The 25,586-nt window shown below is 37.8% G+C and overlaps 1 long non-coding RNA gene across 1 annotated transcript in view; it reads right to left on the reverse strand.

The window, feature by feature from the left end:
• Positions 1-14,668: 14,668 nt before the first annotated feature.
• Positions 14,669-25,586, reverse strand: part of LOC139135418 (uncharacterized) — an 11,171-nt gene continuing 253 nt past the window's right edge. Inside the window, exons 1-2 of the long non-coding RNA XR_011552984.1 lie at positions 25,466-25,586; positions 14,669-16,650 (exon numbers count right to left, since the gene is read on the reverse strand). The exon at positions 25,466-25,586 is cut by the window's right edge and continues 253 nt beyond it. This is a non-coding gene — a long non-coding RNA (uncharacterized lncRNA). The remainder of the gene's footprint in view (positions 16,651-25,465) is intronic.

Raw genomic sequence — 25,586 nt, forward strand, 5'->3', positions numbered from 1 at the left:
TGACTAATCAGATCTGGGGTGGGGATCACTGAAGTAACTGACGTGCATTTTTTTCGTGTTTGAGAATATGAACAACTATGTTTTCAGATTTTCTGTGGAATTCAGTAGGTCTATATTTTCACAAATTTTATACTTTTTATCTATAGACCTGCATTGTGAATATTAGGGGGCTGTCATGATTTACGGCCTGGGGGTCGGAGGAATTCGAATGTGGGTGGGGTCACGCAAAATTGAAAACATCAAAATGTGGAGAGGAAGGAGGGGGTACTCAATTTTTTGTGCAAAAGAGATTTAAAAACATCTCAGATTGCGCCATTACACACATCAATTTCTCAACATTTCGATACCAGAGGGGGAACCCCCTCTCGTGCTCTCCCCATTAGGGTGTTCTAACAGTTTTACTCGATAAAAAAAATTAAGAACAAATTGCACCTGACTGCACCATTGCACACATCAATTTCTCAAAATTTTCCATGCAAGATAGGACTTTTCCCCTCAGCCTCCTCCCCCTCCGTACTTTCGAATTCTGCCCAGTCAGATATAGGCCTTAGTCATGATACCCATTCAAATTAAACAATACTAGTACTATCTATGATAGCTTGATACTGGTTCACTGGTTGTAGCGTGAGCTTTAATAGGCCCATCTGTATTTTGTTGTCACTTTATATTTCGTTTTGTTGGCTTCACCTATTTCGACCGTCATGAGATAACCAACGATAATCCAGCAGGGTACACCAGGATTTGAAAGGTCTTTACTATTGCTGTACATGTTTTTTGTAAATTTTACAAATATTGGTATTTAACTTTTCCAAGTGGGGGCAGGGGTCAGTCAAAATTTCTGAGTTAGGGGGGTATTCAAATTCATCACGGTTGGCGGGGTATTTACTCGAAATTTCGGAGTTTCCCATGAAATTCACCGACCCCTGGCAGTAAACAATGACGGTTCCCTTGCATTTTTTTTCAAAATCTCTATGGCTTTACAAAAAGGATAATCATTTTTGCTTTCCTGACCCCCCCCCCCAAGTTTGACCTCTCTTCCCAAGACCTAATTTTCAGCTCCTTATCCGCTTCAGAAGACTACAATATTTTGCGGGGTATAGCATAGGAGTATACTCGATAAATAATAAACTTCTTCATTTCAATACACTCAAAAGAGAGTGAGCAGATCTCTGCGATGTCTATTACGGAGTCAGTAACTGGCCACGGCTATACTTTTCTTAAATCCAGGGGTGGCCACTTTTTGCATAAATGTTTTTATGGCCTTCCTGAACAATACATGTATTGCTATTTCAAAATGCACCTAGACTAGATGTACGCAGTTTGGGCATTTCGCTTGCAAGTGAACGAATTGATAGGCTGCTCTAGATATAGGTGTCCGAAGGCACACATTATAATTACGTCAAAGTACTCTGCAAAGATCGAAAACGACGTGTCTCGGTATAACTGCTAGCGACAGCCGGTAGGAATGGAATGAGACGAAGATGCTGCCGATGATACCGATGATGATGATTTAGCGGTGGTGATGATAACAGCGATGGTGGCGGTCTTAATGATGATGTTTATGATGTGGTGATGTGCAACGATGGTGGCGGTGTTAAAGATTACTGTGATTTGATGATGTTGCTGTGTTAATGATGATGTTTATGATGGGGTCATGGCAACCATGGTGGTGGTGTTAATGATGATTATGACGTGGTGATGACAACGATGGTGGCGGTGTTAATGACAATGATAATGATAAGGTGATGACAACGATGGTGGCGGTGTTAAGGCCCAAAAAATAAATTGTGCTGTTCCGATAACATGGTTTTCAAAAATGGGAAGGTAGGTCGGCAGGAATTGTTTTTCTAAAATATTTTTAAATGTGCATTTTTCAGGGGTTCAGGGCGGTCAAACACTGGCCACATTTCCAGAAAAATGTATCATACATATAAAAAGAAAAAAAAATCATAAGCAAAATTCAAATGCCAAGTAACGAACGCGTGATTTTACGGGCTTTTCTTTCTTTTTTTTCACTTACGTGTTTACGTAACTCTCAAAAGTTTGGGGTCGGTAGGTAAAAAATCAGGCAGGTCGGGTTATCGGAACAGCACAATGTTTTTTGTTTGGCGTAGTGGGGATGTTTATGATGTGGTGATGACAACGATGGTGGCGGTATTAATGATGATTATGATGTCGTGATGTGGCGGTGTTAATGATGATGATTATGATGTGGTGATGTGCAACGATGGTGGCGGTGATAAAGACGATGATGTAATGAAAGAAAGTTTTCTTAATCATGGTGATGAAAGCGCTGCTGTCAAGACCAGAAAGCGTGACCACATAATGAGTATTGACAAAAGTGCAGATGATGCTAAATTATGAAGTAACAGATGGCCAAAATAGACAGAGCTGTATGTTGAATGGACAAAAGTTCATCACGAGGTCAAGGAAAGTTGAAGGTCAAATTTTAGAGAACGGCTTAGAGAGGGTCACATTTTATGATAAAAGCTGTGCCAAGATTCCTTCCGGCCATCCCTCGTGATAACAGACGAATCTTTCTCATACCGACTTTTTCCACGAAGGTTTTCACTAATACTCCATCTTATAACCGTATGTAAGATGATCTTGTACAGCGAAATCTGCTGCTGCATTTGAAAAGATCTGACACAAATTATTTATTAATTTTCGTTTACCCCGCAGAACTATATGAACAATGTCATTGCCGACGATGAACAAGAAACATCATCACCACCACCAACAACAACAACAAAACAACACCAACAACAACAACAGCAGCAACAGCAGCAACAGCAACATCGCATTCTTGTTCTCCTTTCGCATGAGAGAAGGTTTTGTGTCCATTCAACATACAGCGCATTTGCGCTGGAAAGTTTTTAGTAACTAGAAGTCATGAAAGGTCCTGACTTTGATATTGTTACCAATATTCTCATCTTCTACTTGTTTAAAGCTATTACAGCTAACTTGATGGGACTGACCAGTTTGATTTCGTCGGTTTCGTCACAGTCCCTTTTATCCACGAGGGACAGTGGTTACGTCGACTTGTTTTTCGCGGCGAAGATCGGACGATACATGTCAGCGAGCGGCGGCTGCAGAATGTGCGCATCTCATGTCACAGTACCAGAAAAGGCGGAGTCACCGGGACAACAAATTGGAGAGACAATGTGATTTTTTGGAGAGCGGGTGAAAATGCAAACAAGTTACCCATATGTAAAGAGATAAATAGTCCCCTAATGTCAGATATCTTACAAGGGACAAACACACCTCGTAAATCCTCACACACTGATGACGTTGATGAAAATTGATATTTGACTGGTTACCTTACTTTGAACATAAAATGATTTGTTGACGAAGTTTCTGATTTCAGGCTAATGACATCACAAAAAGTACAAATCTAATATCATACGGGACCGATATAACACCGTCCTTTCATTCAAGTTTAAAAAAAAGATAAAAAACGAAATTAGAGTATCCATAAGCTTAGAGTATCCATAGTTGCGTTTAGTGAGATTTATGAATAAAAAAGTAAAATGATGGAAACAGCTTGCAGTTTATTACTTCATCCGAGAGTCTCTCGAAGAAAGCATAAGACAATATTATACTTACAATTCTTTTGCATCATCCCTCGATTTTAGACGCTAGCAGGGTTAGCTTTCACATCCGAGTATCGTACTCCCTAATTACTGTCATTTTTTAAATTTGTCGTAATGATACGTGTTAACTCATATTTGGAAAGTCGAGCAGATGTTTGGGCCTTCATCACAGCTTTGCCATAGCCTGGAGTAGGTAGTTTAGTTTCAAAAATAGAAAAATGTTACTATCATGTAAAGTATGCAAAATTGACTCTGTGAATGTGAATGTAGGGGACCTTCTCTAAGGTCTCGGATTGGACTGGACAAAGGTCTTGTGAAAAGCATGTATAACTTGCAAAGCAACGGGAGTTGTATATTGATGGCTTGAATTTATTCCTAAAGCCCCGCTGGCAGTTCACGAACGGATAAACTTAAAAATTAATTTTTCTTAGGTTGTTGTGGTGGTGGTAAGTTTATTGCAGTCGGCAAGCAAGGGCACGCGAAGAATTCTTCCATTTGATTGTCGGGCATGCGTAGTAATTGCCTCATCGAAGTGTCGTCCGCAAATTGTCGTCTGCGCGCCGTTTTCAAATTAGTTTTTCGTCAGCTGCATGACCATAGCCACACTAACATTTGTATCCCGCTTAACGTCAATCAAAATTTGGAGTTAATTCAGAAGATTTTTCCGGCCAATTGTACAATTTATGTTTCGACTTATGGAAAATTTCATCTTCTAGCATGGAAAGTGACACTTAAGCTGCCACCTTGCGGTGTGTACTCGTTGAAAACGGTGAGTCTCATCAAAATTAGACAGGTAGGCCCCCATATAGTCCTCTTGCTGTCATATCATTGTCTACACAGTGGTTTAAATGTCAACGACTTTGAGACTCAATGATTGGTTGCTCTCATGGGCTTTGACCGACACAAGAAGAAGCAAAGTCATCAATGGTCATTTTTACTGGTATCGTAATTCCACCCGAAAGGTAACGTTTCATAGTTGGTATGACGGCACAAAATTGAACGCTGTTTTGCTGCCACTTTCATAAATATGCTTTGGGCTATAGTTATGATTGGCGATAGCCAATTCAGAAAAAATATAATTCAAGAAGATTAAAAACAGGGGATATGTGGATTCGAGGAAAGAGCCATTGCAAATTTCAGTAGGATAGCCATCATTGAATTAACAAAACGTTTCTTCTACTTGACAATACAGATATCCTGAAAGATAGGCCCAAACACTTATTTGCGCCGTATGTAACATGTAAGTAAAGATCACATTCTATTAGTATGGTAGTGGTAGATCTCACTACACAGGATGGCAAATAGTTGCTAATACTGATAATTTTTAATAGAAAGGTGCACTTTTGCACGTGCAAATTTTTGACATTGAGGTTAAACACCTTTCTAGATAATGTTGGTTCTTGTATTCCATATACATGTACTTCAAAATCTAAGAGGTTTTATTTTATCGGTAATAATTCACTTAGAAATGTACCCTTGCTCATGGTTACTCTACCCGACGTGTCTTGCTGGTACGTTCCTTGTTGACTTTGTCAATTTTTCCTGACAGTGATAATCTGATGACAGCGTCTACAGATTAGTAACTTACCGTAGCTTGCTTTTGTCGCATGCGGCAATCAAACGCATCAGATAAGACGCTTCACAGTGATAAAACTTAGCGTAAGGTTGTCAAAGGACAAATACATGAAACAGTGAAGGATAAAAACAAATCTTTACAAAACCAGTGCTAAGATGAGACAAAAACACCAAAGGTTTGTAGTGTAAATCTTTGTTGGCGATACATATCATAGTCAAAAGTATTAAAATAAAATAAAGACTACAAGAAAAAACATATGATAAGACAAAGACACCCCTACCCCAACCCCTGGAAACGGACATGTAAACAAACCCCTACGCAAAAACTCTGGTTTTAAAATTTCCCTATAGTCTAAAGATTTACCGCAAAGCTCCTCATCTTTGAACAAAGTTACGAATAACGAAGTACGAGCATAGGGGCATAATTTTCAGCCGTCGTAGTCCATGCTTATATACATGAACGGGCATCTTGTGTAAAATCTCCCAGATTTCAACAAAAGTTGCCAACTTTAGAGGTGTTAAACTTTCCTAAACCTGTGAAACTCATTTCAGAACACCACGCCGTGTTTATTTTTCGATTAACCACGAACATTTACGCCCCAATTTTATTGGTTATTGTCATATGCAGGTTACTTTATCTATGTTCATGTGTATATTACTCAGACATGTTTCCAAGCAACCGTTGCTTAGCAATGCGGCTCTTCGTTATTACCTTATAATTCTGATATATTAGCTCTAGCCGGTATGACGAGGTCAGCATCTGCATTCCAGCACAGAGTAATATCATAGACAGAGTGGCAACACTTGCATGTCTTTTGTTCCATGGTCGTCTCGGTAGACTATTGGCTTTTCATATTAAAATGAGCTTCAAAGGTGTTAAACTTTTTGGAGGCTTGGTTTGTGGTTGATAATTACACGAGATTATGCGAAACATACGACGAGATGGCATCGTACTGCCAGTCGCGTAGCAACCATAGTTACTTTGTGAGCTCTCAGGCCAGAAACACTGCCTCACGCCAATCAAAACATAACACGCCAGCAGTTTCATAAACATGTCCTTCCTTGACGCACGTGTAAAAGACGGTGTGACTGACCGTAAACCATTGAGTAAAACCAGACAGTATCGATAAAAGACTTTCAAATTTGGTTCAAACACACTCATTATATATTCATGAAAATATGAGAGGAATTTTTAAAACGGTAAAACCCACTTTCCTGAAGCTCAAAACACTCGCGTTTTCGCCAGCACATCAATTCCGATCAGCACCACACGACAACTACAACACAAGCTTTGTCGAACATACTTTCGCTTAACAATTGGTGAAAATCCGAAAATTACCGAAGGGTGCATGGTCGGCACTCTTCGGAAAAGAGAGCCAAGAGCTTCGTGAGGCGAGGCAAACATGGATTGCTTACGTAACCGCTTCACGCCTTAAACAATAGCTGTTGCCACTCTGTCTATGATATTACTCTGTGATTCCAGTAATCCCACCATAAGCTCATCGCCTGACACCAAGAATCTAATTTTAAACTCTCCGAGAAGCAGTAAACTTGCATAAAACTGAGAAGTCCTCGGATATAAAATTTGGCAGACGACAGTGATAAACTTGGTAAAATCAACCTTCACGAGCAGTCTATATATTTAATAATTTTTGCCAAATTCAAAATTCAAGATTGAATCACAGACGTTTCTTGGGTAAATACGTGTGGTTTTTGGTAACCAGATCTGTGAGATAACTTTAAAGTGTTTCCACATTTTCCAAGATGAAGCATTAATGCAACAATGTTGTCATTTGCCGTGGATCACAGCAAGTATAAACCAAAATCCAAGTTACCCGCCAACCTTCATTATTTCTAGAGGCATGTTGCAGAAAAATGTAAGCTTACGTCTTTTTCATTTTGGTCTAATTTACCACCTGTGATTCCTGCAGTAACATGAAAATAAATTGCCCTAACTTCCTATCGAGCTGATAGCGTTGAGGGTCAGAAAAACTTCCTGGGGAAATCACAGCTGTGACGTCATGCCATATTATGAAAGAGTCTTCGAGCCCTGATAGAGGTTTTCCAATGGCAATGGTAGATACAAGATAAAGATAGTATTATAAGATGAGCTCTATTGATTCTATGTAGGCAAATTAAAATTCCCGCAAAACATAAAACCAAATCTACAGAACGATAACAGATGAATACAATATAAAAGAGTAAAATAACCACCCATTTATAGGTCGATACAATTAAATGTATACAGTCACTTGTAATCTAAATATGCCCATATATGGTCGAAGGGGCGTTCCTTGTATTCAAAATGCCCACGTGAGGGCGCTGTTTTTAAAAAAGCGGCCACCCGCTTAAAATCTGTGATTGGTTAGATTTTCTCTTTCCATGGTAACTGTGGCAAAATTGGAACAGGTGACAATGTACCTTTAACATGATTGGAACTAATTTGGGTAATTGGATCTTCATATTTTTCAAATTTCTCAAAAGTGTTAGGTGCCCTATAGCTGAATGTTGCAATATTACAAATTACTCCTAAAAACAAGTGTATAACTTAAAAAAGAAAAGCAGATGAGCTCACATTTGCAGATTAAACCGACATTACTTCACCATCCAATTATCCCAAATTAGTTCCAATCGTGTTTTAAATTAAAATGAAACTAATAGAATGACCAACACAGATAATCAGCAAAAATAACGTGTAAAACGATCATTTCTTAATAAAAAAACTCAACCATGAACTTTTTTAATGTGAGAGGAATTTTTGATATGTTGAAAGGACATAAATTCAAATACGTGGCACCATAAACATTTCGGGAAGCAGGAATAGTTTCAGATGCCAGGCAAGTCCACCCTCAAAAAGATCAATGAAAGTGACACATATTTGAACAATGGAAATTGATTGCTAATTCACAAATCCTTATAACGTTGTCAGGTGTACATTCTAGTAAATTAACCCAATATTGCCATACTTTATCTCAAATCATAATACATACAATCCATTTTATAGAGCTTGATAGCACAAAGCTGTATCACACGCATTTGACCCTTTGAACTATAAACGTCATCCCACGACATCCGGAGAAAAACATCAACTCCCTCACCTATCACCAGTAAAGTGGGTACTTGCCCAATTCGTTCACTTTCTTTCTTCGTATAGAATCCTTCCTTGTTCATTATTTCTTCCTTGACGGAAATGAAAGAATACAATAACCTTTTTACGCCAATAAATTGCAACGTTTCAACTACGGAGAGCAGACGCCATGCCAATGAGCTACCCAGGAAACAACTCAGCCTTCTGATTGTGCCCAGTCACTTTCATTTACTTTGATCTAACTTTGTACGTCATATGCCCCCAAGCCATGGCAGAGTCAAGGCTTTTTGATCGAGCCTTTCGTGATTAAAAGTGTACGCTCTGTACCATATTGTGTGTATATGGTCACGTAATGTGTATATGTATTATACAATCTATTTGCACACAATTTTGTCACAATTTGATCTCTGATACAAAATTCACTGAAAGTCTTTTCAAAACGTATTCCAGTTCTCTCTCATTGGAACTTGTATTATGCAAAATTATCATTATACAATTGGGAAGCGTGTCGATGACTTTCTAAGCGGGTTCTAATACGGAAAGTTCTCTTTTCAGCGAAGAAACACACTGTCACATGAAATGTGCATTATATTTTACTAGATTAAGTTACGGAAGAAATAGATATACTTTGAACTTTCAGCAGTCAAGCTTACAGCAGTGATTTATCGTGAAAATTTCAAATGGAGCTCTGAAATGAAAATGGAAATGGAAAATGATTCTTGGAGGCGACTTAGGGACTGGTCAGTTTCTTCGGCGGGGGGGGGCGGTGGATTCATGGGGGGTCACCCTGTTTTTGACTTTGGTGATGGGGGTGGGGGTCACCATGTTTTTGAAATGCCCAATAGGGGGTAGTGTGTTTTTGAATTTTGACACAGGCTCATCATTGCCTAAAATGCATCGCGTCAACCACAAATTTCATCATTCAGTTGCATTTTTCGGCTCGCCCTTCGGGCGTGTAACTTTAATAATCAGAGATACTTTTCAGCACGCCCGACTTTAACATATCAGGCACACATATATCAGAGATATCTGTATGTTCAATATTTTTCAGTGTGCTCTTCAAGCGCATTACTTTAATTTATCAGACATTTTCAGCACGCCTTCCGGTGCATGACTTTAATATGCAAGAAATATATATCAGAGATATCAGGATGTTTCATATTTTTCGGTGCGCCCTTCGGGCGCCATACTTTAATAAATCAGAGATATATGTCAGAGATATCTTGATGTTTGCTAAGTGAAAGTGTACCATTATGAAATCTACAGTTCATATGGAAAGCATGACAAATTCCTGATACTTTTCTGTTGTCTCTATGAGAATTCAGTGTGAGAAAGCAACATGCACAAATATTTCACAGTATATATATTTAATGCAGTGACTTATTCAAGAGATAGAAAAATGACAAGATATCTTTCGTTCTCATTGATGCAACTATTTTCCTTTGTGTCTCAGGTTTTCTCTAAAAAGATGCTTTTTTATGACTAAAATAACAGTTAAAAAAAGGCAGTTTTCGTCATTATTAGCTGTGCTTTTATGGTTTCAATGTTACAAGAAAGGGTCCTCTCAGGCACTGCACACATCAGATTTGGCTAAAATAGCTCTCTATGGCTTCTCAGGAGATTTAATAGGATGGCTGGATTCATGGGGGGGGGGGGGGTCACCCTGTTTTTTACTTTGGTGATAGGGGGTCACCCATCAAAGTTTTGGATTTACTGCTTTTTCCTCTCTGATATCAATGATAGACATCCATTTCTGTACAACAGTTCAGGACATCTGGTTAAGCATAGAAAGTGTGAAATACATACACAGCTCATTCAAAATGTACTATATTCAAACTTTAAAATTGACTCTTTGAAATTCCTATCTTTCAACTGACATGTCAACAATTTCATTAAAATACAAAATGACTGTTGAAAATAAATATCTATAAAATATATATATATTATATATTATATATATATATATATATATATATATATATATATATATATATATATATATATATATATACACACACACACAATTTATATCCACCTTTTGTTTTACCATTGTCGCGCGGAGGGGGGTGGTCACCCTGTTTTCGAAATTTGGAATAGGAGGGTCACCCTGTTTACAAAATTTGGAATAGGGGGGTCAGTCACTTTTTGACGTCGGCAAAAAATAATCCACCGCCCCCAAGGCCGAAGAAACTGACAAGCCCCTCATATTTCCTGTCACGCGATTCTTGTGTTAAAATCAATTGTGAAATTGTGCAGTTTAGTTTCCTGGTGTCGTTGCTTTTGAAAAATATGTATGTTATTTGTGGTTACCCGCTCAATATTTATGTGCCATAGAAGCTCTGAAAAGCCCCGAAAGCTCTGTTTCGCATGGCTAGGCAGTTAAAGGCGTATACACGCTTTCTTTCGAAGTTCCGATAGAAATAGTATAGCATCTACAGAGACCGGCCTCTGCGTCTGGGTGAAAGTATCACCTTTCACCTGATATGACTTCTTATGCCTCTCGTTTAACTAATTCCATCTCTACAAATCACCAGAAGCCGAAACTTGGTCGTGTGTACTTAGAAGTACAAGTTATTCTATTAGATGTAACAAAATGTCAACTGAAATCATCAAACCATCTTTCTATGTCGTCAGCGTAGCCCATCAAATACCCAGCAATCGTCCATTCTTAGACTTCTTTTTCTTAGTGTTTGGTTTATGCAGACCGTATGGTAACATGTAGTGTGCATGACTATGAGTGCCTCATCTCCCCAGAGTTCAGGATAAGGAATATATGATTTCCCCTCTCAACAGCTAATTCTTTGTTCGCTTCCATTCCCGATGGAATTGTAAGCAGATGCCACAGATTTAGCTTACATCGTGTTTCAAGCTACAATATGAACTGAACATTCATTCGAGATTTTTCGACCGACAAGAGCATCAAACTATTTCAATTCACCTGTAGAACTACTGGAGTAGGCGATCATAAATGACCCATTTACCCTGCGAAGAAAACTGGCTACCCTATACGAACCTTAACAATAGAGGCTGCGAGAGCAAATATCAATCCACATCTACCTCCATCAGGTGGATTCAATACAGCAAATATCAACCGATTTCTCCATCGTGACTGTTGATATTGGTTCGGGTCAAATATGCCACGGCCCATTAGCAAAAACAAAAACATCAATCACGTCCACTTTCATTGCCACAAATCATGTTCAGACGGGATCAGGCAGGATTTACGCGCAATACTTAAAATAGCATACCTGAACAACGGAAGGCCACATCAATCTAACGGTAGAAGTCAGTTTTCGTTTGATGGCGCCGTTCAAGGTGAATAAATATATAATTGGCCTCTAATATAATGTCTAAGTGTACAACAGCTTAGCATGATCCCAGTATTTTTCAGTCTCACCCGTACAATTGGAAAACAATGTCACTTTGATACCACACACAATACATCCTCAGTGTCAATCCAAAGAGTGGTTTCGGAGTTTAGCTCATTCTATTCAACGCATGCAAAAGCATCATGTGAATATTGAAGTCACACCGTCTTGTCTCATTCTGTAAAGAGGGGAATCGGGGGGTGTTTTCGGCTGTAGCCAGTTAAATGTTACCGTCATTCCGTCAGTCTTTTCATAAAAGTACCAATGTAAGGTGTCGGTGCAAAAGCGGTGAGACGTGTGCCATTTTCGAGATAAATGTTACAGACACGTCTATCAAAGCTCCCACACCATCGGCATGTGGGTATATTACCCACAGAGTTGGGGTTATAAAGAATCCTAGAGTGACAGGGACATAAAATAAGCTTCCTGGCAGCAAAATATATCGCGGGTACGTTGTTCAGAAATACTTAAGAGCATGATGCAATTTTTGTTCTTGCTTAAAAATACACGAAAGAGACCGCTTTATTTGATGACAGAGAATATGCTTTTTTTTAAAACGAAATAAAATCAGAAGATGGAGAACTACTTTACTTTAATCATTTTACAGTTACGTTTAATGCGGGACTTAATTAACTATAATAATCTTGATAATTAACAAGCTATTTTACAGTCATTTTGCAAAGTGGTATTCTTTAAAATTACACATTATTTTTAAAAATGATAAAATATTTCAGTGTTGGCTTTATAACATTGGCTATGTCTGATTACCAGGGATATACAAGTTTCTCGTAGGCCCAGGGTGACCATAGCTGTCAATTTTACAGACAATATCTTCCATTAAAAACAACATAAGTCTGTTTGCAGTTTCTTACATTTCTCTTCCAGATGGATGAAATCTAGTTTTGATCATGGTCATAACATTAACTTGATTACTAAAGTTCAAATTTTAAGCCTTTCATCGCATTCTTTTTTACTGTCTAGGTTTTAAATACTTGTTTTCAAGTAGGTTCGGTGATGTTTTGGTATCCCTGGGATATGACAGCTAATTGTAATTTCTATGTTTTTTTCCAGTACTTTCGTCATGTCTGTTAAAATATACTTTCTTGTGCTATTCCTAAGATCATATGCTGAAATGTTTGTCATTCGGCTTGCGAAAAGAGCGTGCACGTAAAATGTCAAATCAAATGTAAATCAAATCTGAACCAGATCACCTGTCAACAAACAACACTGCATTGTACACATTTCGTTGCGTTAACAAATGTATTACTCCTTATGTCAGCATATGTAGGGGAGAAGAACGAGAAAATATACTCATTCTATATGAAATTATGCAATGTTATCAAAAGTTACAGCTTTTATGCCTTTTAAAATGTTTTGCCGTCATAGGCGAGGTTCTACGTCGACGCGAAAAGTGTACAAAATCCATTATCTCCCAAAAGAGGTTGGCATGGAAAGCTGATATATCACAAGTGTTTCAATGTCAGTCGACATTAATGGCAATAAATGATATATTTACAATAATTTCAATTTATCATATTATGGTTTTTTGGTGCACAGAATTGACACTATTACAGTTTTAAATACTAAAAATTTAGCAAAGCCCATCAAGGTTGTCAAAGATATTTGGAATTTGTGTTACTTATGTTTGATTGATGTTGTCTTTCAGAAAATACAAATATCAAATATCGTTTGAATTGCGGACTTAATTCCCGCTACCGTAAATAGATTTTGTCTTCTGCTGGGGGAACTACATGATATTGAAATGCATTGCGGGTAGAAAGCCGACTTCTCTCCACAACAAGAGTTTGAGCTAGTTATAGTTTTTGTGGCAAAAAGTTCTGTTTTGTCGTGACTAGAGCTAAAACAATGCATCTTTTCAACTTTTAAGGCGTTGTTGGTATAAAATTCCTGCATGACCTAAAACTCTACTCTAGCTTCTACAATCTTATGTGTTTTACATGGAAATCCTCCATATTGAAAATATGGTCGCCCAGACTTTTATGACTCACTTAGATGGCAAAATCGTAATTCAGGTACCGAGAAGTGCATGATAAAGATATGTACAGAGTCCTCTAGCACGGCGACATCGGAAGAAGTGCCAATGAAGCGATATTTGTAGTAATCGCGGTATTTTACAATGTAATTTATCTCGCTACAAAAAGAGAAAAGGGTTAACAAGCAAACTGTAATAGAAGACAATTAAACATAAAAAGTACAAAACTGTTCGATTTTGATCTCTAGACCTTACAATCCGACCGTAAAAACGCATTCAAATATCTTTAACGAGACGTAATAATTCGGCATAAATATGTATCCGATTCTAATCAGAATTTTGCAAATAGCATAAATAACATTTGCATTTAGTCCTGTAAATCACCAGAGAAGAGTCGCATAGTAGATATCTGAATTTATTGGATGCAGCTAAAAAGCGCCATTTTAAGGTAATAAATGCCTCGATACAGAACGTTCTAAACTTTTGCTCAAACCTGATCTTAGGATATTATCATCGTCAGCAGAATAAATCTGGAGTATCTGGAGTCACCTTGCTAAGTTTTAGTCTAGCGGAACAAATACTTAAAACTTACGGATATTTCAAATTCAAGAATGGCAACTGTATTGATGTAACACATCGGAAATGAAACTAATGCATCACGACTATACAATAGAAGTTTATACATAGATACATAGATACATACACACATATATTTATTATATTTATGTATATATATATATATATATATATATATATATATATATATATATATATAGATAGATAGATAAATAGATAGATAGATAGATAGATAGATAGATAGATATAGATATAGATATATATTCAACGCCTGGTCAGTGGTTTTATCCACCTATTCTATACATCGTATTAACTCATTCTCAGAAGTAAATTTTACTTCTGTGGTTAATGATACCCAACGGACTTGAAAGAGATGCACATGGATTGACGACAATTATCTTGTCAGATCATTGTTGTAAAGTGTTGTTGGAGGATTAGAAAGAACCTGACACACAAGACACAAAGGACTAACAAGTAAAGAATAAAGTGATTTTTATTTGCCGTTATTCTGTATAACATTGTTCCATATTATTGGCCATCATTCTCTATTGATACTTGAACACTTACATCCTGTGAAAGCGGTAATTCTTTAAATTTACACGAGATAATATGATGATACGCTTGTGTGTTCATACATATGAAAATGTCCGTCCAATGCTGTTAACGTAAATTATCTAATTATGCAAAGCTAAACTGATTAATTTTCCTCTGGTCAAAGCGGCTTCAAGAAAGTACATCTTTCTTTTAAGTTTCAATGAATTGTGAACAGGCTAATCGTCGTGGGCAATCTTCGCATGGAGGAAAATAAAAACAAAACAAAACACAAATAATTGTGTACGCAAGAGCGCTTGCAACCGACTACGCATTAATTCTGTAAGAAATAGTTTTGGATTCGGTGTTAATCTTTCAAGTAATGTACATATTTGAAGTGCAGATATCACCATCGTCATTCACAATATCGCCATCTTGATGATCGTCGCCACCACTACCTCCACCACCATCGCCGCCAAGTCAAATTTAATGACCATTTTTAAAGGTATACAGTCACCTGTAATCTAAATATGCCCATATATGGTCAAAGGGGCGTTCCTTGATTTTCAAAATGTCCATGTGTGGGAGCTTTTTTTAAAAAGCGGCCACCCGCTTAAAATCTGTGATTGGGTAGATTTTCTCTCCGTGGTAACTGTGGCAAAATTTGAACAGGTGACAGTAAACCTTTAAGCAATAGCCACCAGACAAGACTTGTTGCTGCCATGTAAGGCCTCTCCAGGAAACATATTAAGAGTCATAGCAACAACGGCAGGGTTAATACTTCGTTAGTTTTGTTCTCATGATTAGTGATATCAACAGTCAAACATGGATTGTACATTGTGGAACACGAAAAGTGCGAATTCTAGTAACAAATGTAGGAGCGAAAGAGATTTACTTCCTGTAGTACAGGCAAGTAAAATCTCTTCTGCTCATATTTTACTTTATGAATAGGCCTTCGAGAAAGCAATGGCATTTAGCGACGTTATGAACAATAGTGAAATAAATTAAAACATCAAAAAGGCATATAAACACCACTTGGGGTAATTGGAGAAATTGTAAGGGAACAATCGCATATTAAGGTAGAATGCCCCTCGGGGACAGATATTTGGACTCTCAAACTTTTACCATTCTTTTCTGATCTACGACTTTTGGGGTCCATTTTAAAGCTGTTGGTGTAAGAAAACTTTTCATCGTCTTAGTGTTTCGAAAATCGAAAATCTTATTTTTCTCCATAGAGTTAACAAAGGGATGGCGGCCATTTTGAATTTCAAGCATGGGTAAATCTATGGTAATTTGTTTCTCCAGAAACGAAATTTGCACGGTGACCCCCGATTTTTATTCTTGATTTTGAAAGAGAATGGTTGAAAGATTCTTTTAGGAAATTTTGAGCAACAGTTTAAGCATTTCACTTTTGAGGTGCATACTACCTTAATGAAGTAAATATTAAATGGTTATCGATGTTCTACAGGAACTTGATCGACAGGTTCGACGGCATTTCAAGAACATTAAGCACAAGCCCTCGTTTTTTGCAATTGTTGTTCATGTATACAAATAAGAAAAGTATGGGCTGCCTTCCACCAGTGCTCGGCTCTGCGTCCTATGCTTGATGTTGGGTCCAAATTCGTCCAAATTTTTGATTCCAAATGTGTTGTTTATAAGCAATTGGCCTGAAAGATTCCATTATACGCTGATTTACAAGCAGTTCCCAAGCGCCGGTCCCATCAGAGCGGTCTCGCAGTATAGCTCCGGTGAACAGGGACAGAGGTGACCCTGCCTCTGAAATCCACGTGGCCAGGGTGTACTGTGGATATTACACGGTTTTGTAAACCTTCCAAGAGGCTTGCAGACACGGAATGGACCGGCACGACTTCTCGCACAACATGCCGGCTTGTTCAAGTTATCGCAATCGAGGTCTGATGTACACGTCTGTTGAAAAAAGAAGAATACTTGAATTTTAGCTTCAAAATATTCGTACAGTAACGATGGATATTGTATTAAAATGTCGGCCGTCTAGCTAGTTGGCATAGAGCACTTCGTTTGAGGAAATATCAAATTCAACTTTGGATGTACTTGTTTATGAAGTTTACGCGGAAAGTCACGTCTGGCTCTTCAGAAACTTGTCATACTCAAGGGACAGTGTGTAGTGCTAACGGTAAGGATTATGGGATTAGTTTCCCCGATTATGAACAGAATGGCTGAATGTTAGTCAGTTTTCTGCCCCCACAGTGGGCGTTGGTGCCCCAGAACTCGTTGGCGACCATAGTTTGTGACTCAGCTGTTGGGGGTGCTCCGTTCCATCGCCGGCCTGGGGAGTTATCAATGGGATTTGGTTGCCATTTTCCGGAGCTCCTTCAGGTACAAGGCAAAATAAAAGGAGATCTTTGATAGTTAACTTTCTTTTCCAATGGTATGAAACCCCTGTCCGAAAAATAAAAGATATACATTGAGCTAATTTGTGTGTGAGGACTTTCAGAGAACGCCCAAGTACATTAATTGGTGGACCTGAAAAAAGTGTTGGGTGCGGTTTTTGAAAATGAACAAACAAACAAACAAACAAACACATTTCTAACCCAGGGCGATGCGGAGGGGTAGCCCTTTCCATAGATGACATAACTCTTCAATATTTCAAATCGTAATCACATTGAGTCTAAACACTTAATAATGTTAAAACGATCTAGCGAGTGAATTCAATTGTTTCCGAAAACGTAAGAAGTGTTTATGGATAGCTTGAACGAAGATAATGCCGCTTGAGGTTAGCAAACTCAGTTGATTAGAGAAGCGCATTGTTGTTTATCTACATTACTTTTTTAAATTTTGCATTTCCTTAAAGTCATTCTTGATATCGTAATAAGCTAAAACAGTAGTTTAACAAATTAGTATATATTCGAACAAGCCAAAGGACATAACACGTAGGGCAAACAGTGATATGACTTTTTCTATTAGTCTGAAATTCAAGCTAATAAGCTAAGTGACCTCTTCACAAAGGGGCTGTAAGACATTTTCTCGTTATAACAGACAACGCAAAGAACAGAGAGTTGTTCCTCAAACTCAGTGTCACCCGAATACATTACCCTGAGACCCCTCAGCGCCAACTTCAAGTGAAAGCCGTTCGTGAAAGAAAGATTGCAAGCTACTTTTTGTGGGAGGGGTTTTCACATCATAATTTCGCTCGGGACGTGCAGGCGGCTCAGTGGGATATTTTCAAAAATCTGATGGGCGAGTAAGGAGTATTAGTGCTTGTTTTCGGGGGTTGCCTGATTGGAAGGGTAATATATGTGACAAAGAGAGATGCTTGGGATCTTTTGTAGTAGGGAGAGGAAAGTGGGACTTTTGAGACGTGAGAAGTGAAGCGGGTAGGTTTCATGCTGGGAGCATTGGAAAGATAAGCTAGTGCTCAAATTTCAAATCGAAGACTGAGGGTTGTTGCGAACATGCAGCTTTCACTTCTCTAAACTTAGTTTTTGTTCAAAAAAACGTGAGAATAGCATATTAAAATGTAAGGCTACTTCAAGTTGCAATTTCTCGAATCGTCTGGTTAGCTCAGACGGAACCAAGCATTAGAAAATTTAATTAATAGTTTTCATGTGTTCATAATTTATAACAACGCGGTAATGAACAAATATTACCTTATCCTGAGGGCTATAGCGCCAGTTTATAACCTGAAGGGGCCGTGACCGGAAATACATTGTTATTTGAGGGAAACAGCAATGCACTGCAATGGTATACTGTTCACAGGGCAAGTTCTCCACAGCGATCGCAGTGGTTTCAGTTTCTTAAAGAAAACCAAACTGAATGACACCCTTGGTTGTACGTGTATATTTGTTGTCAATGAGCTTTTCAAGTTTTCGGCTGTTCAAATGCAAAATATCGCTCTTTTTATCAGAGGCTCGTCGCCCATATTGCTCTTATCATCCCCACTGTTCAGAAGATGCGGACTACATTCCGCACATTGTCACGTGACCAGGGACTTTTTCCACGCACTATTTCCGTAGGCATTATACTTTGAAAAACACACTATGACGTCACCGTTGTTTAGAACCAGTAGGCACAAGACATATATTTGACGGCGAGTAGCGGCAAAGAATGAGCATGAGGGCGTGTCATGAAAGCATATTCTGTAGTACAATATGCAACTGAACTAAAGTACATCATGTGTTTACGGCTGTACAATATCTGTTTTGAATGTCTTTGTTTTTTTCGCGAATGACACTTACTGTGAAGTCACTTTCTTACACCGTTTCCCTGAAGCTGAAGAGCGTCTATCAGAAAGCATGTTACCTGGTGTCGTTGAAAGTGAACGAAGTTTTAGAACCAATAGACCACTGTGGCAGAGGATATTCAGTGGCAGTTATACGCGACAGTCACTTTTTATAATATCCAAGCAGCAACACTGTCGCTTTAAAAATCTCTTACGGACCTTCACAAAATTAACCAGCGCGAGTTTTCTCATTGATACTTCATTGTCGTATATGGAACACCGATATCGATAGCCTAAGCGCTCAAATAATACATACACTTTTCTCTCTGAACACCACTGTACATTAGAAATTTCGTCGCATTTCTTATATAATTTCTTGGAAATAAACACAATCTTAATATCAGTGCCTTAGAACATTATCTCGTAATGGACTTTGGCGCTATATTTATGCTGTTGATTGATTGATTGATTATTAATCATACACACAGATATATATATATATATATATATATATATATATATATATATATATATATATATATATTATATATATATATGGAACACCGATGTCGATAGCCTTAGCGCTCAAATAATCGTCTTTCATTGAAAAGATTGCCAATTGAGAGGGATTATAATATTGATGCTCACAACTTGAAGACTGTTTATAGTTACAGTGACCTAGGCGTGATACTAGACACAAAGTTAACTTTTTCAACTCACGTTGTTTCCATTGTCACTGATGCTCGAAGACTACTTGGCATGTTAAAAAGGTTTGGCAAAAGGTTGTCGGTGGATGCATTGCTCGTGGTTTACAAAACGTTCATTAAAACTAAACTCGAGTATGCATCAGTTGTTTGGAACAGCATTGACAAAGTGTACTCAGACAAACTAGAAGCTGTACAGCGTAACTTTGTTAAATATTTGTGTTATCTTGTAAAAGTAAGGTTTGATGATTATTCATATGATGATCTGTGTGTTATGTTTAATTTGTCAATGCTGTCTAAAAGGCGCACTTATTTTGACCTTGTTTTTCTTCACAAATCAATTAATACCCTTCTTGATTGCCAACCAATTTTTAATTTACACATTCCTGGGCGATCAACTAAAAGGACATTTTATGAACCTGGTGGTAGAATTAAATTTACTAGCAATTCACTTTTTAATCGCATTCCAAAGCTATATAATAGTTTTTATCAATGTCTGCCAATTTTTAATATTTCTGTTTCGAGTTTTAAAAGAAAAGCTAAAAGCGTTTGTTTTTGATTTTTTACTTTGTCCTCGTTGTGCATGTCATTTGTTTTAACTAGCTTTCTTGTCCTGTAACATCATGTTATTTGTTTTTTTACTAAAATCCTCCTGTAAGTGCGGATGTATATGGTTTTTAACTGTATCATATCTGTGTTGGAGTTCGAAATAAATAAATAAATAAATAAATAAATAAATAAATATATATATATATATATATATATATATATATATATATATATATATATATATATCTTATGCGGGTCAGTTTTAAGAAAGAAAACAACACTACTGAAGTCATTCATTCTCTCGTTCATTCATTCATTCATTCCTTCTCTCGTCCATTCATCAAAACGTTCCTTCTCAAACCAATTCAAGGACATATGCATGATTTTATCCAACCAGTTGCCAAACGATAACACCAGCAAGCACAGAAGACAAAAAGTAATAACCAAGCGATTTGAGTCATTCTATAGTCATGACTATTTGAAAGCTCTTTATAAAATGTCATCTTTAACGTGTTAAAAATTCGAGACAATGCAGGTGGCAAATTAATTCCCTGCTGGCAACGACTCACACTCAACTTACACTCAGACAAAAAGATTACGGCGACACCACTATTGTGATACATATTCTCGCGTGACTTCGACATTATATGCGAAACACTCACTCAGAAAACACGTTGTTCCTCAGAACCTCCACAGTTCTGTAATATCGATAGGAGTTCATTAACGGAAGATACCCGGCTAGAGCTACGACTCTCCTACTGAATATCCTAATCCTGACTATTTAACCTCCATTTTGATGAATTTTCCAATTTTTCGATTCGTTTGAGAAATTCAGTACTTCATTCTTCTGCCAGTATCATGCAGAAACGTTCCATGTTCAACATTATTTGAGTCTGTGTGTAATGTGCGATGTTATTGTTGATAAATTCTAACTGGAAATCATCAACATCAACGATAATAGTTTGTATTTCAGCCTACAATAAGAGAGAAGAACAAGAAAATAAATCGAACACAAACAAACAGAGTACTAAAATGTTAATCAATGCCCTTTCACTTGTCAAGAACAGGTACAAAGGAGACAGTTCAACAGTACTGTAGTGGCTTTACTGTGACCGTGTCTGAAGTACACATACAACAGATCGGCAAAAATCGACTCGGGAATCTTTCTGCCGTTATCTGGGAAGCCGTTCCTTCCTGGCGTCTTTTGAGATGCCATATGATATATGATATACCAATACTTTTCAATCCAAAATATGTCAGATTTTATTGATATGATCAAAATGAGATACTGTAAGAAGATATCAAAGGTTCGGCGAGCAGACCTTGAACGCTTTCTGGGTCATATTGAGACTGTGGGTACATGTAGTGCAACTAACTTAATCCTAATCTCTATATGACACCAGAAAATCCAAGCAATAACTTCGATTCAAATATCAGATAATCACACCGTTGTTTGGAATGATGTCATAAATCTGCTGTTAAAATGCATCAGAGATACATAAGGTAGTTTTCTTACTCTGCCCGGACCAATCACTTTCCGGGATCCCTTGAACAATGTGAGGAAGTAATACATATAAGCCAATCAGTCAGAACGGTTACGCTTTAAACAAATATTGTGAATACAACCAAAATGACGGCATTTATCACAATTTGACAATAGCTGCAATGGAGTACTTGCTATCATAACCGAATCTTATTTGTATCACAACGCTGGGTTTGAGAAATTTATTCACCGATATGAATTACAGATTGAAACTTCCATAGCAGGTGTCCAATATTTAAGTTCACGAAATTGTTCAACATCAGAAATTATATCATACCAGTATTGATTGCGCAAATACAGCGATCTGATTGGTAGAGACGTGAAAAGAACCGTGGTATATTCGCGATATACCACGGCTTACATACGCGCGAGCTCTCGGCTTGAGCAAAAATCCGTTTTTGACGTTCCACGCTAGAATTTCAATATACTGTTATGATATAATATCAATAAATCACACCCAGCAGCAGTATAAAACTCGGTTTTGACCGATTCACTTCATATATGCACTCGCTATCGCTCGTGCATATATGTCGTGGACTGGTCAAAATATCGTGGTATACCATCGCTGGGTGTGCTTTATTGCTTGATTCCTTCGTCTTGAATCGATACCCTGAGAGTTATCACGCGCCATGAACACTATTACCACTCCCCCTCTGTGTTCATGGATACCCTGTTTGATTTCAACTTAAAATCAAGGGTAAATTGAGATCACGACAACATAAGCTCTTTTTAAGTATTCTCAACTATCATTTTATCGAAGTAAAGATTTAAAATCACCTATTAACAAACTAAATATCACTGCTAACAAAGTCATAGGATACGAGAAGGGTAAACGTTGAATATTCTGTGACCTTCGCTAGTTGTAAAGTCGTTCACGTACTGCTTCTCAACCATATTCCATATCATGATTCCAATTTTCGATCACAATACGAAGAAATGAAAATGGACCTGCCAAAATACAACTGAAGTTATCTTTCCGTAGTCGCAAATCCACCAATCATTACGGTTTGCTTCCTACATGTAAAAAATTGAGACTTCAGTAAAATCGAACAACAAGTAATTTGAATGCACATATGAATTGGATAATACGAAAAAATAAACTAAACCTCTCTGGAGGTGGATTGCTTTGGAACTCAAGCGCATATTTTCAGTTGTCGCGGTTAGTTTTCGGTTCATGGAACTTGAAATGCACGACTAGCTAACACTGATAGACTAGATGGCTGACCAACAAGCGATGTATTGTGTTTACACGGAAGTTTCCGGATTTTCTGTCGATGTAATCAAAAAGTGCACACCCAACCCAAATGAACGTTCTCATGTACCAGAGAAGTCTTCGTACCATTAGATTACACGGTTTACGCGTTGCTATAGCACACTCCCCCCCCAGTGCAGTTTGTAACATAGTGTAAGTAATACCTATCGTGGTGTGGTGTCTCACATCGATGGCTTGTAATCAATGGATGCACTTTCTCCGCAATGAGTGTTTGATGCTATAAACAATATCCCAGCTCTCCCTTTACTTATCAGCAGATAAATCTCCGAAGTATTTATCATTCATCATGTGCTTACGAAGAGAGGATTATTCTAGTCGGATTGTACTAGAATCATGAATGTACTTTTTAGGCAGCTCAACTTTCCGTCTCTTTGACTGGCTGTCTCTTCTTTTAACCACCGTTTTAGACAAACAATGCACCTAATATCTCTTTAACACTTTCGCTTTTACGTGTTTTCACCCACTTTTATCACTACCAAGGGAAATGTACCTGTTTACACCAAATATTTGTAATTCTTCAATGATTCTGAAATCTATGCCAGTGGATCGTTCATGAAAACACATATTTTAATATTATATATCACAGAATCGTTTTGGTATCCAAAACAGCCGCAGGTTACACACTTCTTCACTCTCAAACGTATTTTACTGAATATTTTATTTACGACAGCCGATGCTGGTTTATTTTCCATATCATTAAGGTGAAGTTGTTTCGTACATCACTCTCCCGTCGTAACCTATGAGTGTCTTCCACGATTTTAAAAACCGCCTGTCAATGTAAATAAACGCATATTTCTAAATGGCGGTCCGTGTTTGTAATAGTGTCGTGCAGTGTACGCTCTATATTTTGCTAGAAATGTGACTGTAGGGCCATACTCCTATCACGTGTCATAAAAACCTCTATTCTTATGCATCTGTAGGGCAGTAGCTAAAAACATTCAGATTAAATTTTTGACCACTTTTTTTCTACTTTCAATTATGTTTTACAGTTCATCTTTCCCCGGGCATTATCTCTTTCTGTACCTCATGTAATTTCCTGTGAGTTTAAAACTGCATCTGAATAAGGTTTACCAAACACAGCTGTCTTGAACTTCCCTCACAGATCCAATGCAAAGGTTTTAAACATGATCTAGATTGGAACTGCGACTTTGAGTTAAGTGTACGGAGACCCTTACTCTTCACCGTAATTGAAGTAATAACAGAAATCTCATAAATACATAAATATTCCACGGTTAAGAAGAATTTTAGCGAGTTGGCGCTAAATTCGAGGGCTAGATTGTACACCTGCGACAGACAGAAGTTGTCAATGGCATTAAAGAGCGATATTCTCGACCTTTGTGACGACCACCGCTGAGGTTTATTTGGTCATGTAATGAAATGGGTTAATTACTTTCATATGCTATCCCGTACCAATACAGATGCACCCTGTTTGTCTGTCTGTCTGTCCGTCCGTCTGTCTGTGTGTCTGTCTGTCTGTCTGTGTCTGTATGTCTGTATGTCTGTGCCTGTCTCAGTCTTTGCACGTCTCTGTCTGTGTCCGTCTCCGTCTGTATGTCTATCCCTGTCTCTGTCTGTCAGTCAGTCAGTCTGTCTCTGTCTGTCTGTCCGCTCTGTCTGTCTGTCTGTCTGTCTATCTGTCTTTCTCTCATATGTCGCTGTTAGGGTTAGCCTGGGTATCACTGTCGCATGTTTTATTCTGCGTGACCTGATAGAATGATCGTCATCCTTTCTTTCCTGCCATTGGACACATCTATCGGCATTCATCGTAAATCCATGTAAAAGATGCACATCCACTATGACACGCAATACATTCTGTATGATTCATATCACTGTTAATAAATGATGAATGGTTTTTGCAACCTATAGTTATTGTGAGAGGGTACGTTTAACCAGTGAACTGTAAATCATGAAAGGTGAAACAGAAATTTTATGTTTTCCATAACTACACTTATTTTCCCTTTGTTTGCAGCCATCAGGTCGATTTCCGTTATTTTCGTTCTTTTCTCATTGGGCTAGTCCAACGACAAAATATAGTCTTACCTTCACCAGATTGGTCGTTGATTTTTAAAAATGTAAACTAACCAAGTGACTAATTTAGAAAATTAACTCATTTATAGCATTCAGCGAATATTTCGTTGTGCAAAAACTTTCCATGTCTCTCCGGATCCATGGTGGAAGGGTAAATATATTCATATTCGATTTCACGAGCTTGAAACTAATATAATTATCGCGTTTTAAACAAAGATGGAGAAGCGAAGGAGGTGGTCGTAATGCGGGATTAGAGACGATGAAAAGATTAATTATGTATGTTTGACAAACAGCTGATCCGCGGTTCACGCGACTTGAAAATGTTGTCATGATAGTAGGCCTTGTACCATCGTTGAGTAAAATTTGCGAATAATAGTAACTTTTAGATCCAAGTACGTGTAGTAAATGAAAGAACATATTTCAAAAATAATTCAATAGGCACTTACCACAAATTTAGGGAAACGCCGATCTCTTTGCATCTCGTTCGATGTGTTTGGCACCTCACCGAATAGCTGTAAAGCCCTGTCGTTACTCGCTGCCATCGAATTTGAAAAGATTGCAAAGCAT

Source organism: Ptychodera flava, chromosome 6 (genome assembly GCF_041260155.1).
Source record: "Ptychodera flava strain L36383 chromosome 6, AS_Pfla_20210202, whole genome shotgun sequence".
Taxonomy (NCBI): domain Eukaryota; kingdom Metazoa; phylum Hemichordata; class Enteropneusta; family Ptychoderidae; genus Ptychodera; species Ptychodera flava.